The sequence below is a fragment of the Bos mutus genome, chromosome 4, assembly GCF_027580195.1.
Source record: "Bos mutus isolate GX-2022 chromosome 4, NWIPB_WYAK_1.1, whole genome shotgun sequence".
In the NCBI taxonomy this organism is placed as follows: Eukaryota; Metazoa; Chordata; class Mammalia; order Artiodactyla; family Bovidae; genus Bos; species Bos mutus.
This window is the reverse complement of record NC_091620.1, coordinates 71,297,423-71,312,772: the sequence shown is the minus strand read 5'-3', so window position 1 is coordinate 71,312,772 and position 15,350 is coordinate 71,297,423. Positions and strand designations below refer to the sequence as shown.

Below are 15,350 nucleotides of genomic sequence, written 5' to 3'. Positions count from 1 at the left end.
ACAGATAAACACAGCTTAACATATCAATCATCATAACAGTGGGTTTATAATAGAAATCTTAAAAATATCTGTTTTTTGAACATGGAACAATCATACAAGAAAAGACTTCCTCAAAGTATTTTGAGGAGGCAGCAACCTAACTCTCAGTTCTAGAATATCAAACTAAAACATGAGAAAAATGTCTACAAGGTAGTGAGAAAATGAACAAATCTACAGAACAAAGGATTTTGGGTGAAATTTCCAGGGGCTCTTTATAATCAAAGAGCTCTTGAATACATTTTTTTCTCAAGAAAGAGGATTCATTTTTCCATCTATAATACTTTGCATAATGAAGGACAACTAGCAGAATAATTTATTAGAATCTGATTTACACTTAAATTTTCAAGAGCAATAATTTATTTCAATTAAGTTATGTCTCCTTTTAACCATCAGGAGTGAAAATGTTGAAATTTTCATAATAATCTTTCAATGTAACAAACCCTGTATTCCAAAATAGAATCCTAGGCTTGATATTCTTTCATGTGTTGGTCACTATAATCAAGGCACATTTTATATGAATCAATGACTATACTTTACAATGGAAATGGAAAAACCTTATTAATTTTCCAATGATGTCTCTCTATTCAGACATTAGCTCTACTATAACTAAGATAAACATAACTAAGATAACTAAAATTTTAGCTAAAAAAGGACAAAAATAAAAGAACAAAAGCTCAGTTCAGTTCAGTCACTCGGTCATGTCGGACTTTTTGTGACCCCATGGATTGTAGCACGCCGGGCCTCCCTGTCCATCACCAGCTCCCAGAGTTCACTCAAATTCATGTCCATTGAATTGGTGATGCCATCCAACCATCTCATCATCTATCATCCCCTTCTCCTCCTGCCTACAATCTTTCCCAGCATCAGGGTCTTTTTCAATGAGTCAGTTCTTTACATCAGGTGGCCAAAGTATTGGAGTTTCAGCTTCAGCATCAATCTTTCCAAAGAATATTCAGGACTGATTTCCTTTAGGATGGACTGGTTGGATCTCCTAGCTGTCCAAGGACCTAAACCTGTCCAAGGAACTTAAACCTGGACTACATTAAATCCAGTATCAAAATGTCCTCATGAAGAATGAATAAAATTTCTGAACCTCAGACATATGATTCTGGAGTTCTAATCATTTTCCATCACTGACTTGAAAAATGAACAATGTCTGTCTGAATAGCTCCATCTGAAACCCTCTTTTCTGAATTATTCATGCAGGCATGAATTTTGATTGTACAGAATTCATGTAGAACTTGTATCATGAAACTTCAGAATAGAAAGAACCCTGATTTACCCAAATCCTCACAGTGGGTTGGTAGTTGTGCTGACAGTGAATTCAGCTTCTAAGCCTTACAATCTCTGTACTCACCACATCCTTCCTGCCTTGCTCTCTATTCCACATCGGCTGGGATAATTCATTTGACTGTACATTGCAAATGCCTCCTGCCAGAATGTTTGACCTGTGAAATGAATCCAAAATCACATCAATAAAGGTTTCATTCCAAACCATTTTTTAAAACTTACAGGTGAAGTTTATTTATTAACCTAATAATTAAATCGGAGAAGGCAATGGCACCCCACTCCAGTACTCCTGCCTGGAAAATCCCATGGATGGAGGAGCCCAGAAGGCTGCAGTCCATGGTCTCACTGAGGGTCAGACACGACTGAGCGACTTCACTTTCACTTTTCACTTTCATGCATTGGAGAAGGAAATGGCAACCCACTCCAGTGTTCTTGCCTGGAGAATCCCAGGGACGGGGCATCCTGGTAGGCTGCCATCTATGGGGTCACACAGAGTCAGACACCACTGAAGTGACTCAGCAGCAATAATTAAATACAGATTATATAATATTTATTATTCAACATAACCACAGATTTTCTATATTTTCAAAGATAGTTAGATAATTTTTTTTTCCAGGTGAACTGAATAAATTAAAACTTTCACTATTTCTGATGGATTAGTTTTTTGTCTTTTTTTTTTTTTTTTAGTTTTTTTTGGAGTAGAGTTACTTCACAATGTTGTGTTAGTTTCTTCTGTCCAGCAAAGTGAATCATAAATATATGAATAAATATATCCCTTCTTTTTGAATTTCCCTCCCATTTAGGTCACCATAGAGCACTGAGTAGGTTCTTGTTAGTTATCTATTTTATACATAGTAGTGTATATATGTCAATCCCAATCTCCCATTCCAAACCATCTTTAATATTTCATTATATCATCTAGGATTCAGAGGACACCAAATTCAACTTCTAAAATTAAAAAATATATATATTTAGAAGAAATTTTTAGTAGAAATGAACATCAATTTCAACTGTTATTTACTATTATTAGTATTTAGAACTTATTTAAAGAAAAATGCTTAAAAGGTGAAATAGAACTGCCTTATGATCCAGTAATCCCACTGCTGGGCATACACACTGAGGAAACCAGAATTGAAAGAGACACGTGTACCCCAATGTTCATCGCAGCACTGTTTATAATAGCCAGGACATGGAAGCAACCTAGATGTCCATCAGCAGATGAATGGATAAGAAAGCTATGGTATATATACACAATGGAGTATTACTCAGCCATTAAAAAGAATACATTTGAATCAGTTCTAATGAGGTGGATGAAACTGGAGCCTATTATACAGAGTGAAGTAAGCCAGAAGGAAAAACACCAATACAGTATACTAACGCATATATATAGAATTTAGAAAGATGGTAACAATAACCCTGTATACGAGACAGCAAAAGAGACGCTGATGTATAGAACAGTCTTTTGGACTCTGTGGTAGAGAGAGAGGGTGGGATGATTTGGGAGAATGGTATTGAAATATGTATAATATCATATATGAAATGAGTCTCCAGTCCAGGTTCCATGAGCGATACTGGATGCTTGGGGCTGGTGGAATGGGACAACTCAGAGGGATGCTATGGGGAGGGAGGAGGGAGGAGGGTTCAGGATGGGGAACACATGTATACCTGTGGCAGATTCATTTTGATATATGGCAAAACCAATACAATATTGTAAAGTTAAAAAATAAAATTAAATTAAAAAAAATTTTTGAAACATTTGAAAATGACTTGAACAGGCAACCAGAATAAATATTACATCCTTGCACTGTGATCCTCTTCTCTTCTCTCAGATACACACACACACACACACACACACACACACACACACTTATTTCCCACAGACTGCCAGGAACCTACCCTAGGCCATCACCAATGCATGAAACTCCACCTGCACTCAGGAGCAGGCTGCCCAGACATCCTCATTGAGATCAGCCTGGAGCAAAATGGAAAGAGGCAGAGTACAGGCCCCCATCCACGCTCCTGATCTTTTAGCATCTTCTTCCAGGTCTCCCTGCCTCTCACCCAACCTGCTGACACAGCTCCTTCCCCCAGCTCCAGCTACCTGAGAAACCTACCTAGTATTTGATTTCTATGGCAAAACACAATAAAAGTCCAAGAAGGGCTAAGTCAGGCAAATGGACTGGCAGAAAAAGACGCTGGACTGAGAACAGACTGTGATGATTCTCATCCCAGCTGTACCCTATTCACTAGCTGAGCAAGGCTGGGCAGGCACTATGGCTCTCTGGGCTGAAACAGGAAAATGGATGGGCTGGGCAAGGCTGTTTGCAGAGCTTGCTCTGAGTCGCAACTTTCAAGGTCCAGGGTGCCTGCCCTTTAAGGAGAATAAAGAGCCCTCCAGCATGGGGACTCATCCAACAATTGTGTCCCTTGACCAAATGCTTCCACAAAAAAGCCACAGAATGTTTTTCATTCCCTTAGGACTTTTGATGAGCTCCTTCTGGTTTGTTTTGCCTTGTTTAAAATATCTAGCCCAACACCAGGGAGTACGGGGGCAGAGTTAAGTAGGCCCCGCTCTGGCTCCAGCCCTCCCCCAGACATTGGCCTGAGTCAGAATGAGTTTATAGGATTAAAAAAAAAAAAAAAAAAAACTTGCTCAAAAGTAAAATAGCTTCTGAAAAAAATGCTTGCAATTCACCAAATAGACACATCCAGGAGTCGCTTCACTATAATAGTCATATCCCCAAAGTGCTGAATTCCACCCTGTACATAATGAAAGAAAAGCAGCAGGCAGATCCCTGCCAGATAACAATGAAAAAGAAAGCTACAGAGGGACCTCACCTATGTAGTAGCTGCAAGCACAGATCAGGAGAATTGCCCACCAGCCTATCAGTGCCTGGGGGGCGGGGTTTACCTCTAGGACAGATCCTGGCACAAAGAGGTCCTTGATAAATTTTTGTTGAATGTCTGAATAAACCCATGGGTGGGTCAATGAACAGAGAAGAAGCAAGGAAGCACAGTTCAGCAGAGGTCCACCCACCTGTTTTAGTATGAGAAAAACAGGTCCTTTTAGCAATAACAGCGGGAGGGAAAGCATTACAGGGCAAGAGAATGAGCATGTTTGCTGGGCGGTGCTTTCCCACGTGATGCAGGAGCAGCTGACCCACCCTTCAGCTGGGAAGTAGATAGTGCATGACTACCAGGAGTTCTGGTATAAAAAAGAAGCAAGGACCAACTCTCCATCTTTGCTAGAATTTGAACTTCCATTTGAAGACTCTCTGGGTGCCTGCTCGCCCTTTCTTCTCTCCTCTACTTACTTCCATATACCTTGTCCTTATTTCTGTGTATCCAATTCTGTGTCCATTATTCCATTTTGTCTTGTTTTGTCAGCTCTGCAGTGTAAGTAAAACCTCAGATTTAAACCTTATGAAGGTGTTTAGGAGATAAAAGGGAATTTGAATATACTTGCAACCCCACCCACATTGTCATGTGGTAGTAGTCCAACAGAGCTGCTTCCACCATGAATTGGAAGAGGTGTCTGCAGTGGGCCTGCAGGATTCCAACACAGAGAGGCGCTAGGATCACAACAACTTGGGGAGGGGTGAAGGAGGAAGGGTTTAAACTCTATATGACTCCTTGTGGTTACATTCATGAAGTCTGTGGGTTTTGTTTTTTTTTACTGGCTTACAAGTCATTTAAGACAACTGTTATATTAAATAACCTCTTTCACTTGCTTATGACATTTAGAAGAAGAGGCACATACAAAATGCCTTTCATGTCAGCCAGATTGCCCTGAGATCCTCAGCCAAACAAGACAATCTAATCATAGGAGTAAGGAATTCATGCTTTGTTCATTCGTTCATAACTTATCCATTTTGCAAACACTGAACATCTCTGCTGTACACCAGGAGAAATACAAAGGTGAACAAAACAGGGTTTTGAAATTGAGTTTTTTCCACCTTGAGATTTCACAGTCCTATAGTTGATTCCTCTAGGGGTGACTAATTTATTTCACTTCCTCCAAATATGTTTATAAAGATGAGTGGAGAAAGCTAAACCCAACAAGTGTAGGTTCAAATCTTGGCTCTGTCGCAGTGATGTGTGATACTTGGCAAATTTCTTAACCTTTCTAAGCTTTAGTTTATTCGTCTATAATGATGATGCCTATTTCACAGGACTGTTATGTTTGCTTGAAAAAAAAAATAAAATGCATAGAACAGTCTTTGCAACAGTTTTTGCAACAGTAAATATTGCAAATTAGTCATTCAATTTGTAAATAATTCCTGGGAGGAATTCAATCAAAGTTAATTTGTTACTTCTAGTATCCTCTCTTCCTCTGACCATTTCTCCTAGATTTGTACTTTTAGTACTGTTAGTGAATCTGACCTCCTTCTCCCAAATAAGTTTGACTCTCATATGCTGTTTTATGTACTGCAGCTGTTCTTTGCTTTCAACACACGTCGATATGAAACTTTCAAATGAGCTAACTCTGACTTTGTTTTTTACATTAGTACCAATAAAAGCTAACATTTATTAACTCAAACCTAGTCAAGTTGTAGGCACAACTCAGCATTTTACCTGTGTCACCTCACTTGATTCTTTTAAGAGCTCTGTGAAGTAGGTACTATATTGCATCTGCTTTTACAGCTGAAGAACAGAGAGATTAAGGAGTTTGCCCAAAGGTATGCTCCTGGTCAGAAGGGAAGGCAGGATTCTGGAACTCTGGCAGCCTGGTTCCAGAGGCCACCCTCTTAACCACTACACTATGCTGCCTTTATGGTGATTACTAGGTAGTATTGGGCTGCAAGTAACATCATAAGAGATCAAAGTTTTCAGCCAGTTCATTTGATCACAAAATTCTAGGAATTCATCCAAAGTTTATTACATAGATTTCTGTAAAGAAAATGCATACACACACATATATATACTTATGCATTTTGTATGTCTACATATATCAACTCTCTCTGTGTATGGTATAAACATGTACACATATATTTCCATCACGATGGCTTCTGTTAAACATGAACTGAATCAATGCAGTAGTTCTGTAAAATTTGGTAGCCGGTGTTCTCAGTTCATCAGAACTCCAGAATCACAATGCATTCGTTCAGTATCTACTGAATACATAACTGGAGCTACTGTAATGATGTCCATGTGTAGAGTTTTCTCTTGTGTTATTGGAAGAGGGTATTTGCTATGACCAGTGTGTTCTCTTGGCAGAACACTATTAGCCTTTGCCCTGCTTCATTCTGTACTCCAAGGCCAAATTTGCCTGTTACTCCAGGTGTTTCTTGACTTCCTACTTTTGCATTCCAGTCCCCTATAATGAAAAGGACATCTTTTTTGGGTGTTAGTTTTAAAAGGTCTTGTAGGTCTTCATAGAACCGTTTAACTTCAGCTTCTTCAGCATTACTGGTTGGGGCATAGACTTGGGTTACCATGATATTGAATGGTTTGCCTTGGAAACGAACAGAGATCATTCTGTCATTTTTGAGATTGCATGCAAGTACTGCATTTCAGGCTCTTTTGTTAGCCATGATGGCTACTCCATTTCTTCTAAGGGATTCCTGCCCAGAGTAGTAGATATAATGGTCATCTGAGTTAAATTCACCCATTCCAGTCCATCTTAGTTCACTGGTTCCTAGAATGTCAATGTTCACTCTTGTCATCTCCTGTTTGACCACTTCCGATTTGCCTTGATTCATGGACCTAACATTCCAGGTTCCTATGCAATATTGCTCTTTACAGAATTGAACCCTGCTTCCATCACCAGTCCCATTCACAACTGGGTGTTGTTTTCACTTTGGCTCCATCCCTTCATTCTTTCTGGAGTTATTTCTCCACTGATCTCCAGTAGCATATTGGACACCTACCGACCTGGGGAGTTCATCTTTCAGTGTCCTATCTTTTTGCCTTTTCATACTGTTCATGGGGTTCTCAAGGCAAGAATACTGAAGTGGTTTGCCATTCCCTTCTCCAGTGGACCAAATTCTGTCAGGTTGACACCAAAATCAGATTGATTATATTCTTTGCAGCCAAAGATGGAGAAGCTCTATACAGTCAGCAAAAACAAGAATGGGAGCTGACTGTGCTTTGGATCATGAACTCCTTATTGCCAAATACAGACTGAAATTGAACAAAGTGGAGAAAACCTCTAGAACATTCAGGTATGACCTAAATTAAATCCCTTATGATTATACAGTGGAAGTGAGAAATAGATTTAAGGGCTTAGATCTGATAGAGTTCCTGATGAACTATGGATGGAGGTTCGTGACATTGTACAGTAGACAGGACTCAAGACCATCCCCAAGAAAAAGAAATGCAAAACAGCAAAATGGCTGTCTGAGGAGGACTTACAAATAGCTGTGAAAAGAAGAGAAGCAAAAAGCAAAGGAGAAAGGGAAAGATATAAACATCTGAATGCAGAGTTCCAAAGAATAGCAAGGAGAGATAAGAAAACCTTCCTCAGTGATCAATGCAAAGAAATAGAGGAAAACAATAGAATGGGAAAGATTAGAGATACCAAGGGAACATTTCGTGCAAAGATGGGCTCAATAAAGGACAGAAATGCTATGGACCTAAGAGAAGTAGAAGATATTAAGAAGAGGTGGCAAGAATACACAGAAGAACTGTACAAAAAAGATCTTCACAACCCAGATAATCACAATGGTGTGATCACTCACCTAGAGCCAGATATCCTGGAATGTGAAGTCAAGTGGGCCTTAGGAAGCATCACTACAAACAAAGCTAGTGGAGGTGATGGAATTCCAGTTGAGCCATTTCAAATCCTGAAAGATGACGCTGTGAAAGTGCTGACCACAATATGCCAACAAATTTCTCAATCTCAGCAGTGGCCACAGGACTGGAAAAGGTCAGTTTTCATTCCAATCCCAAAGAAAGGCAATGCCAAAGAATGCTCAAACTACCACACAATTGCACAGAACTCACATGCTAGTAAAGTAATGCTCATAATTCTCCAAGCCAGGCTTCAGCAATATGTGAACCGTGAACTTCCAGATATTCAAGCCGGTTTTAGAAAAGGCAGAGGAACCAGAGATCAAATTGCCAACATCCACTGGATCATCAAAAAAGCAAGAGAATTCCAGAAAAACATCTATTTCTGCTTTATTGACTATGCCAAAGCCTTTGACTGTGTGGATCTCAAAAACTGTGGAAAATTCTGAAAGAGATGAGAATAGCAGACCATTTGACCTGCCTCCTGAGAAACCTGTATGCAGGTCAGGAAGCAACAGTTAGAACTGGCCATGGAACAACAGACTGGTTCCAAATAGGAAAAGGAGTACAATAGGAAAAGGAGTGTATATTGTCACCCTGCTTATTTAACTTATATTCAGAGTACATCATGAGAAATGCTGGGCTCGAAGAAGCACAAGCTGGAATCAAGAGTGCCAGGAGAAATATCAATAACCTCAGATATGCAGATGACACCACGCTTATGGCAGAAAGTGAAGAAGAACTAAAGAGCCTCTTGATGAAAGTGAAAGAGGAGAGTGAAAGAGTTGGCTTAAAGCTCAACATTCAGAAAACTAAAATCAAGGCATCTGGTCCCATCACTTCATGGCAAATAGATGGGGAAACAGTGGAAACAGTGGCTGACTTTATTTTTCTGGGCTCCAAATCACTGCAGATGGTGATTGCTGCCATGAAATTAAAAAACGCTTACTCCTTGGAAGGAAAGTTATGACCAACCTAGACAGCATATTAAAAAGAAGAGACATTCCTTTGCCAACAAAGGTCTGTCTAATCAAGGCTATGGTTTTTCCAGTGCTCATGTATGGATGTGAGAGTTGGACTATAAATAAAGCTGAGCGCTGAAGAATTGATGCTTTTGAACTGTGCTGTTGCAGAAGACTCTTGAGAGTCCCTTGGACTGCATGGAGATCCAACCAGTCCATCCTAAAGGAGATCAGTCCTGGGTGTTTATTGGAAGAACTGATGTTGAAGCTGAAACTCCAATACTTTGGCCACCTGATGCGAAGAACTGACTCATCTGAAAAGACTCTGATGCTGGGAAAGATTGAGGGCAGGAGGAGAAGGGGACGACAGAGGATGAGATGGTTGGATGGCATTACCGCGTCAATGGACATGGGTTTGGGTGGACTCCGGGAGTTGGTGATGGACAGAGAGGCCTGGCATGCTGAGGCTCATGGGGTTGCAAAGAGTCAGACACTACTGAGCGACTGACCTGACTGACTGAATGACTGACTGACTGTAATGATAAAAAGATGAGCCCTGTCAATGAGGAATTCATGGTCCAGAAGGGGAGAGAGAGACCTAGCAAGGAGGTCATCACAACATTATTTGTGTAAACAAGTACTTGACACACAAGGGTAAAGTAAATATCCCCCAAGACTGTTTACTTAATAATAATAATAATAATAATAAAAGAACGAGTCCCTTTTAGACTTCTGGAGGCACCCTTCACATGGGTTCTCATGGGTATATTTTTCATTAATTCCAGAACCACTGAGGGCCAAGTCCTGCTGATCCAAGCCCTTCCAAGATATTAATAGAACTTCCTTCAGCTCAGCTGGCTTCAAGTAAACCAAGAGAGAGTATTCTGCAAAGACTCAATCTCTATCCACCAATCCTCCCATGCCCTAAACTCCTAGGTTTCTAGACAAAGCAATATCTGAGGTCCAATCAGACAGCTCCTTACAGAGGCAGGGTCTCCACTATGTATGGATGATTTCCACAGAATTTTGCCCAAGGGCTACAAATGGAACTCAAAGACTCGTCCTTCTATGATGATTTAAGTTCACTGGGCTTGGGTTAACAACAGTAAACATTATTCCCAATCTCTTTGGTTTTGTACAAAGGATGGAAAGAAAAGAATTAATACACAAAAGACTTTTTTTAAAGCTCAGCTTTAACATGGCAAGAAGGAAATATAGAGGGGAAATATCTCTTAATTTCATGTTAAAAGCAGAGAGAAGAAATGTCTTCAGCTTTGAAGAACAAAGGAATAACAGACTACACAAAGCAAAAATTTTAAAGATAACTCATATAATCTTATTAGCAGCAATGTTTTTAGTACAAAACTTACAGACTATGGTATATCTAATTGTTGCCCTTGTTGCCCTAGGGGAAAAAATATCTTATTGTTTACCTTTTATCTGATCTTATGTCTGTCTTCCCTTTTATTCTTAAAGCACATCTTATCCTCGCTAATCAAGTAAAAATAGTTTATCTCTTTTTTTTTGATGGCACGAATGGAATCTTGTTCCTCCCTGTAGTGTCTAGCATGTTTCATTGCACATTTATTTGCCGATCAATAAAGAAGATATTTTCACTTGGGACCAAAAAAAGACATTAATTTATTTATTTATCTTCCACAGAGAGAACCAACTCCTACCAGAGATCATAAAATATTTGGATACTGAACTTGTCAGTGCTCTTCCAAATGTTCATATTCAATTTGAGGAAAAGTTTATTTGGTAAGTTTGGTCAAATGCCTAATGGAATAATGCAAAGGAAGTAAAGATCTGAAGTGAAAAACATTGAAAGGTAAAGAAAAGGTGGAGACTAAGATTCAGATCTCAAAAAAAGCACTAAATTTATACTTATAAACTTACTTTCCAGAGCTTTGCTAACCAGGTTGCATACAATGCTTTGAAAATCTAAAGGGATAAAACTTTCTAAGGCAGAGTTTCTCAGAGTATGATCTAACCCTCCCACTCCCACGCCCATCAGAACCACAAAGTGCTGAGATTCTAAGGTCCAACTCCTATATTTTTAGGAAACCCACAAATTATTGGTAAAATACTCAAAACTAGGACAAGAATTCCAATTTACAAAGGACACACAAACCCCACTTTCTTTACCATAAAGTTTATGTTAGTTTGGTAAATGGATGAAGATGACCAAAAATACATCTGCCTTCAAGGAGCAGTAAAGCCCCTGAGTGCTTGAAATTTATCCTGCCCCTTTCAAAAGAGGTGCACAGACACTGTTCTATGGCCCCACAAACCAGATGCTTCTGTCAGAACTAACCCTCTTATCCTAGTCACAGTACAGCACAAAGGTTATCCAGTGAGATAGTCTATGTTCATACCTGCTAGAGACTTACAGACTAATCAGATTCTCACTGCTGATGGGGCTGGGAGATGAGAAAAATAGAGAAAAGCAGACAAACCCAAGCGTGCCAAGAACATCTCTCTCTTTGTTTAAGTCACTGGTGGCAGGCTTTCTGTTTCCTTGTAGCTGAATGCACTTCTGACTGATACTACTTGCATTTTAGTGAATACCACTGAAATATAGTTTCATATTTTATTAGTACAGATAACATTAATGATAGAGCCCTTATCAAAGACAAAATTATTAAGAACAGAATTGAACAGATGACATTTGAGAAAAGATGCCAGGAAAGTCTCCTAAAGGAATTAGAGTATTCAGTTCAGTTCAGTTCAGTCACTCAGTCGTGTCTGACTCTTTGCGACCCCCTGAATCGCAGCACGCCAGGCCTCCCTGTCCATCACCAACTGCCAGAGTTCACTCAGACTCATGTCCATCGAGTCAATGATGCCATCCAGCCATCTCATCCTCTGTCGTCCCCTTCTCCTCCTGCCCCCAATCCCTCCCAGCATCAGAGTCTTTTCCAATGAGTCAACTCTTCACATGAGGTGGCCAAAGTACTGGAGTTTCAGCTTTAGCATCAGTTCTTCCAATAAACACCCAGGACTGATCTCCTTTAGGATGGACTGGTTGATCTCCTTGCAGGCCAAGGGACTCTCAAGAGTCTTCTCCAACACCACAGTTCAAAAGCATCAATTCTTCGGCGCTCAGCCTTCTTCACAGTCCAACTCTCACATCCATACATGACCACTGGAAAAACCATAGCCTTGACTAGATGGACCTTTGTTGGCAAGGGAATGTCTCTGCTTTTGAATATGCTATCTAGGTTGGTCATAACTTTCCTTCCAAGGAGTAAGCGTCTTTTAATTTCATGGCTGCAGTCACCATCTGCAGTGATTTTGGAGCCACAAAAAAACAAAGTCTGACACTGTTTCCCCATCTATTTGCCATGAAGTGATGGGACTGGATGCCATGATCTTTGTTTTCTGAATGCTGAGCTTTAAGCCAACTTTTTCCACTCTCCACTTTCACTTTCATCAACAGGCTTTTTAGTTCCTCTTCACTTTCTGCCATAAGGGTGGTGTCATCTGCATATCTGAGGTTATTGATATTTCTCCTGGAAATCTCGATTCCAACTTGTGTTTCTTCCAGCCCAGCGTTTCTCATGATGTACTCTGCATATAAGTTAAATAAGCAGGGTGACAATATACAGCTTTGACGTACTCCTTTTCCTATTTGGAACCAGTCTGTTGTTCCATGTCCAGTTCTAACTGTTGCTTCCTGACCTGCATACAGGTTTCTCAAGAGGCAGGTCAGGTGGCCTGGTATTCCCATCTCTTTCAGAATTTTCCACAGTTTATTGTGATCCACACAGTCAATCCAAATATTCTGCAATATAAGCATACTTTCATAAAGCAAAGTAAACTGTATGTTACTATATAACTGGTAGTCGAGAAGAATGTTGTTACTCATGAGTCTTAGCAGAAGCCCAGCATAGAGAAGAGCTTGCTTAAAAGCATGGAGACAGTACAGGAATGAGTGCTTTGCAGCCACAAATTACTACAGTTATTTAGTAGACTGAGACAACTATGCAGCTGCACATATAGGCTATCCTACACAAAAAAGGAAAAATGACTCCAAGGATGAACTCAACAGCCCAGAGGGTAGAGCTGGAACTATGGGAAATGATTCTCAGGCTTTGCATCCCAATGAAGGAAGAGTCAACCTGTGTCCAGCTGAATTTCAGATTTGCTATGGATCAGTGACCTTTGAGTACCTCTTCACTTCCTTCTTTTTGAAAAGCAGTGTCTATTCTGATTAGTCTATGCCTGTGTTGGTTGTACCTTTAAGTTGCAGTATTTGGATTGAGAGGAAGTGTACTCAAGGACCTATGCTTAAGAAAATGCCCCTGAGGGAACTTCCCTGGTGGTCCAGTGGTTAAGACTTGGCCCTTCCCCCAGTGCAGGGAGTGTGGGTTTGATCCCTGGTCTGGGAACTAAGATCCCACATGCACTGCAGCAGGGTCAAAAAAATTTTTTTTAGGTTAAAAAAAAAATTGCACCTGAGGAGCCTCATTCATACTTGGACCTAATTTAGATGAAGCATCCTGGACACTGAGCTGATGTTATAAAGGTCTGGGACTTTGAGGATGCTTATTATGAGCTGAGGATATTTTGCATGTCAGATGAACGTAAATAATTTGGTACCAGAGGGCAGACCATGTTGGCTTAAAATATGTTCACACGTTCTCTTAGGTTCTCCAAGAGTGGGGCCTAGTTCCCCTTGCTTTGAGTGTGAGTTGAACTTAGTGAATCATTTCAAAAGAATAAAATAAGGTAAAAGTGAAAATATGAGTCAGAAATACTATAGAAAGTAGATATGATAGTTCCAACAGTGTTAAAATCTGGGGTTATGTAGGCAATGAGTCATCACAACCTAGAATTCTAAACTTGTCAAAACTGTCAATTAAGTGCGAGAGCAGAATAAAGATATTTCAGATTCGCAAAACCTCAGAATATTTGTATTCACTCATGATTAGGAAGTCAACTGTGGATGTACTCTAGCAAAAGATGGAGAAGAGAAATAAATAAAGCAGATAATTAATAATAGCTAACATTTACTAAGTGCTTATTTTATGCCAGGCACTGTGCTGAGTCTTGTTCATGTATTATTCCGTTTAACCACACAACAATCCTATGAAGAATATACTATTACTACCTTATAGAATAGGAGATTGAGGTATAAAGGAGCCAAATAAGTTACCTATGTTATTGGTAAGTTGTAGAACTAAGATCTAAGCCTGGGCAGTCTGTCTGACTCTAGAGCCCATGATCTTAAACACTCCCTATCTTTCCAGGAAGTCATGTTACCATGAAACATGGGATCAAATCAGGACAGCAGCGAGGGAAATCTTCAGGATGAAAGCTAAGAAGCAGGACTCTCATCATCAGTGTAATAAACTGGGGCAGGAGAAGAGAAGAAATGAGTCAACTCTAGGAGGAAAAGAAGATGACTTCATAGATAGCATGATCTAAGAACATTAAAAGAGTGCAAGGAAACAAAGAGCAGTTAGAAAATCAAGGAAAATAAAAAAAATATACCCATAAGATGGAAAATCGCTGGGCCCAACCAGGGCCCAGCAAGACGGCTCCTGAAAAGGAGGTTGGTGAAAAGAAGAAGCTGGTCCTCCATCAACAAGGTGGTGACTAGAAAATATACAACCAAAATTCACAAGTGCATCCATGGAGTGGGCTTCAAGAAGCAGACCCCTTGGGCACGTAAAGAAATCCAGAAATTTGCCACGAAGGAGATAGGAACTCCAGATGTACACATTGATACCAGGCTCTACTGGGCCAAAGGAATAAGGAATGTCCCATACTGTAACCATATGTGGTCGTCCAGAAAAAGTAACGAGGATGAAGACTGACCAAACAAGCTTTATATGTTGGTTACCTACATACCTGTCTGTCATCACTTTTAAAAATCCACAGACAGTTAATGTGGAAAAGAATTAACTGTGATTGTTGAATAAAGTTATAGAACTGCCTTCATATCTTGATTTTCCTTTTCAAGTTCCAACATAAAGGCTTGCATATCTTTAAGCAGTTTCCAGTTACAGGATCATCTGGAGAGTTTCCTAAGTACTGTGCTTGGACCTCTTCTCCCCAGTCACTGGAGTTTCTGAATATTTGGACAGGAACTAGGCAGGTGTTCTAAGGTGTTTTTGAAGTGCAACCTGGCTTGAGAATGACTATCCCAATTATAGTCGGGACACCATGGGGTATTAATGTTAATGCTTTTACACGCATGTCTTGTTGATTTTAAGATAAACAGTTTTCCAGAAACTGGCATGTAGAAGTTAACTGCTATTTTTCACATTTTAACAAACTAAAATGATATATTTCATAGATTTAATTAAACATGTTCAG

At 39.8% G+C, this 15,350-nt stretch overlaps 1 pseudogene; it reads left to right on the top strand.

Annotated features, from left to right (window-relative positions):
- The first annotated feature begins 14,529 nt into the window (after nucleotides 1-14,529).
- Nucleotides 14,530-14,936, top strand: LOC102283700 (large ribosomal subunit protein eL31-like; annotated as a pseudogene).
- Nucleotides 14,937-15,350: the final 414 nt, after the last annotated feature.